Source organism: Penaeus vannamei, chromosome 12 (assembly GCF_042767895.1).
Source record: "Penaeus vannamei isolate JL-2024 chromosome 12, ASM4276789v1, whole genome shotgun sequence".
In the NCBI taxonomy this organism is placed as follows: Eukaryota; Metazoa; Arthropoda; class Malacostraca; order Decapoda; family Penaeidae; genus Penaeus; species Penaeus vannamei.
In genome coordinates this window covers 5,623,462-5,628,461 of record NC_091560.1, presented here as the reverse complement: position 1 = coordinate 5,628,461, position 5,000 = coordinate 5,623,462, and positions in this window count along the sequence as shown.

Here is a 5,000-nt window from a genome sequence, read left to right as displayed (position 1 = left end):
TCAATTCTCCCTTTACCGTGTCCTCTCTCTCTAGCTTTCTCTCTTCCCCTTCCTCTCCCTCTCCCTCTCCCCCCTCCCCCTCTTCTTATCCCTCCCCTCCCTTCCCGCTCTCTCTCTTCCTCACCCCTTCCCTCCCCACACACCCCCTCTCTCTCTACCTTTCTCTCTTCCCCATCCCCTCCCTCTCCCTCCCACCCCCTCTCCTTCTCCTCTACTTCCCCCCCCTTCTCACTCTCCTTCACCCTCACCCCAACCCTCACCCCCTCTCCCTCTCCCTCACCCTCTCTCTCCCCCCTTTCATTCTCCTTTAGCCCTCTCCGCATCCCCCTCCCACCCCCTCTCCCTCTCCTTCACCCCTTCTCCCCCTCTCTCTCTCCCACCCCCTCTCCCTCTCCTTCACCCTCTCTCTCCCCCTCACCCCTTCTCTCTCCCCCCTCACCCCCTCTCCCCTCACCCCCCCTTCCCCCTCTCTCTCTCTCTCCTTCACCCTCTCCCCTTCCCCCTCTCTCTCCCTCTCTCTCCCCTCACCCCCTCTCCCTCTCCTTCACATCCTCTCCCCCCCCACCCTTTCATTCTCCTTCGCCCTCGCCCTCTTTTAGAGTAGTTAGGGATAACATGAAAGAAAACGGGATCCTGGCGAGCGGGCTGTGTGCTGGGTGATGGTTTGAGGACTTTATTACACGCCTTGGCTTTCGCTCGGGCTTGTGAGTTTTCCAAATTGCTTCGTTCGGCGACGCTCATCTGAGTATCTCGCGCTTCTTCTTCTCTCTTTTTTTTTCTCTTTCTCTCTGTTTTTATTTTGTCTTTCTGTCTGTCGGTCTCTTCTCTATTTTTCTCTCTCTCTCACTGTTTTTATTCTGTCTTTCTGTCTCTCTTTTTCTCTTTCTCTCTCTATTTTTATTCTCTCTCTCTCTCTCTGTCTGTCTGTTTGTCTGTCTATCTGTCGATCTGTTTATCTGTGTATATATGTATTTGTCTGTTTCTCTCTCTCTCTCTCTCCCTCTCTCCCACTCCTTCCCCTCTCTCTCTCTCTCTCTCTCTCTCTCTCTCTCTCTCTCTCTCTCTCTCTCTCTCTCTCTCTCTCTCTCTCTCTCTCTCTCTCTCTCTCTCTCTCTCTCTCCCTCTCCCTCTCTCTCTCCCTTCTTCTCTCTCCTCCTTCCCCCTCTCCTGTCTCTCTCTCTCTCTCTCTCTCTCTCTCTCTCTCTCTCTCTCTCTCTCTCTCTCTCTCTCTCTCTCTCTCTCTCTCTCTCTCTCTCTCTCGTCTTCGTTTATGAGTGATATAAAAGTTTATTCTCTCGTTCCGTGCCGTCGTGAACATTTCATTTGCCTATTTTAGTTTTATCATAGATGAAAATATGAGAAAAACATACGGGGCATCAGAGAGAGAGAGGGAGAAGGAGGGAGGGAGGGAGGGAGGGAGGGAGGGAGGGAGGGAGGGAGGGAGGGAGGGAGGGAAGAGGAAGGAGGAGAGGGAAGAAGAGAAGAGAGAGAAGAAGATCAATTTCATTTCTGAACATATGATCAGACAGACAAACGAATAGACAAACAGACAAATAAACTAAGAAGAATACGGGGATAGGGTAAAGAGAAGAGAGAATTAAAAAAAAAGGAAAAGTGGAAAGAGAAAAACGAAAGAAAGAGAAAGAGAGAAAGAGAAATTAACCACCACGCCCTCTCTCGACTTGCAAAGTTTAGATTTCTCACTGGGCAAAAAAAGATAAAGAAAGAAGGACAAAGAGAAAGAGAGAGAATTCCAGATAGAGAGAAAGAGAGAGAATATCAGATAAAGAGAGAGAAAAGAGAGAAATAAAGAGAGAAAGGGAAAGAATACTAAATAGAAAGAGAGGGAGGGAGGGAGAGAGAATGCCAAACATAGAGAGAGGGAGAGAACGAGGAAGCTGAAAAGAAGACAGAACAAGAGAGAGGGGAGAGAATGAGAGAAACGAAGAGAAGAAGGTAAAAATTATAAAAGAAGAAAGAATTATCCAAAAAGAAAGAGAGAGAACTTCAAAAAAGAAGCACAAAAAACAAAAAACAAAAAAAATGAAATGTTATGAAAAAGAGAAAGAGAGAGAGAGAACGAAAACGAAAAAAATAAGAGAAAAAAAGGACGAAACGTCATGAACGAAGGAAAAAGAGAAAGAGAGGGAAATAGAGAGAGAAGAAGAAGAAGAAGAAAGAAATGAAAGAGAAAAAAGAAAGAAGAAAAGAAGAAGAAGAAGAAGAAGAAAAAGAAAAAGAAAGAAGAAAGAAGAGAACACAAAGAAACTAATAAAAAAGAGAGAAAAAAGAACCAAACGCCACGAACGAAAGAAAAAGAGAGAAAGAGAGAGAGAGAAAGAAACTAAAAGAGAGAACGAAAACAAAACAAAAAATTTAAAAAGGAAGAACGAACGAAGGAAAAAGAGAAAGAGAGGCAAAGAGAGAGAGAAAAAGAGAGAAAGAGAGAGAGAAAGCCCCAACACACCAGCCTCCGTTCGCATGAAACGTCAAATAAAGCCTTTGATAGTGTGTTCTTTTGTGTCGTCGAGGCCCCGGAAAATATTTAGGCGCGCCGTGTATCGTCTATTGAGAGTTATATTAAATATTTGTGATCTGAACAATTCAGAGCGGGGGACCTGGGCCATATTCACGCCCCTCCCCCCCCTCTCCCCCTCCCTCCTCTCTTGTCTCCTCTCCCTCTCCTCTTCTCCTCTTCTCCCTCTCCTCTTCTCCCACTTCTCTTGTCTCCTCCCTCTTCCCCTCCCCCTCACTCCTCTCTTGTCTCCTCCCTTCCCCCACTCCCCCTCCTCCTCTCTTGTCTCATCTACCCCATTTCCCCTCCCTCTCCCTCTCTCTTGTCTCCTCCCCCTCTTCCCCCTCCCCTCCCTCTCTCTCTTGTCTCCTCCCCCCACTTCCCCTCTCCTCTCTTCTCTCTCATCCTCTCTTGTCTCACTCCCCGCCCACTCTCTCCTCTTTCTCTATCCTCTCTTGTCTCCCCCACTTCCCCCTCTCTCTCCTCTGTCTTCTCTCATCCTCCTCTTGTCTCCTCTCCACTTCCCCTGTTCCTCTTCTTCTTCTCTATCTCTCTGTGTTTCTCCCCCCTTCCTCTCCTCTCTTCTCTCTATCCTCTCTTGTCTCCTCCCCTTCTCCCTCTCTCCTCTTCTCTATCCTCTCTTGTCTCCTCCCCCTTCCCCCTCTCCTCTTCTCTGTCTCTCTTGTCTCCTCCCCATCTTCCCCCTCTCTCTTCTCTATCTCTCTTCTGTCCTCCTCCTCCCCCTTCTCCCTCTCTCCTCTTCTCTATCCTCTCTTGTCTCCTCCCCCTTCCCCTCTCTCCTCTTCTCTATCCTCTCTTGTCTCCTCCCCCTTGCCCCTCTCTCCTCTTCTCTATCCTCTCTTGTCTCCGCCACCTTCCCCTCCTCCTCCTCTTCCTTTCTCCTCTCTTGTCTCCTCCCCCCTTCCCTCTCCCTCTTCTCTATCCTCTCTTGTCTCCCTCCCCTTCCCCCTCTCCTCTTCTCGATCCTCTCTTGTCTCCTCACCCTTCCTCTCTCCTTTTCTATATCCTCTCTTGTCTCCTCCCTCTTCCCCCTCCCCCTCCCTCCTCTCCTGTCTGCTCCCCCTTCCCTCCCCTCTTCTCTTTCCTCTGTTCGATCTTTATTCTTTCTCTCTTTACTCTTTCTCTCTTTCTCTCTGTGGTTCTGTTCCCTTGTCTCTTTCTTTCTATGATTTCTTTCTGCTCTCTCGCTCTCTCTCTCTCTCTCTCTCTCTCACTCGCTCTTTCTGTCTCTCTCGCTCTCTCTCTATCAATCTATCTATCTATTTCTCTCTCTCTCTATCAATCTATCTATCTATTTCTCTCTCTCTCTCTCTCTCTCTCTCTCTCTCTCTCTCTCTCTCTCTCTCTCTCTCTCTTTCTTTTCTTTCTCCCTCTCTCTCTCTCTCTCTCTCTCTCTCTCTCCTCTCTCTCTCTCTCTCTCTCTGTCTCTCCCTCTCTCTCTCTCTCTCTCTCTCTCTCTCTCCCTTTCCTCCCCACCCTCTCCCCCTCCTCTCCTCCTTTGCCTCCCACCCTCTCCCTGTGTCCTCCCCCTCTCTCCCCTTGCTCTCCTCTCCTCCTCTCCACCCTTCCCCACCTCTCCCTCTTTCCCTCCCCTTCTCCCCTTCCTCTCCCCCCCCAATCTCCTCTTCCCTCCCTGCCTCCCTCCCTTCCTCTCCCCACCCCTCCACTTTCCCCCCAATCTCCCTCTATCCTCTCCCTCCCTCCTTCCCTCCCTACCCACTCTTAGGATACCCTTAGTGTTGCTTTTCCTATCACCCTGGTCGTGGCGCTCTCCTGCCTGTCACTCTGGCTTGTCACTCTTTTGTCCCCTTCACTCTGAAAAGGGATGACCGTTCAGTGTTGGGATTTTTTCATTATTATTATTGTTGTTGTTGTTGTTGTTGTTATTCGCGTTTCGTTTCTTATTTTGTTGTGTGTCATTTTTTTTTTCGTTTGTATTTTATTTGTATTCTCTACTTCTCTCTTTCTGTTTCTGTCTCTCTCTCTTTCTCTCTCTCTCTCTCTCTCTCTCTCTCTTTCTCTCTCTCTCTCTCTCTCTCTCTCTCTGTCTCTCTCTCTCTCTCTCTCTCTCTCTCTCTCTCTCTCTCTCTCTCTCTCTCTCTCTCTCTCTCTCTCTCTCTCTCTCTCTCTCTCTCTCTCTCTCTCTCTCTTTCTTTCTCTCTCTCTCTCTCTCTCTCTATCTAACTTTCTATCTATCTATTTATCTATCTCAATCTCTATCCTCTATCTTTATTTCTATCTCTATCTATCTATCTATCTATCTATTTATCTATCTCAATCTCTATCCTCTATCTTTATTTCTATCTCTATCTATCTATCTATCTATCTATCTATCTTTTCGGTAAGCCTATATATTATCTTTATTGTCATTATTATCGATATAATTATTATCATTACTATCATTATCATCATCATCATTATCATTATCATGAACACTATCATTGTAATTGATGTCATTTTCATT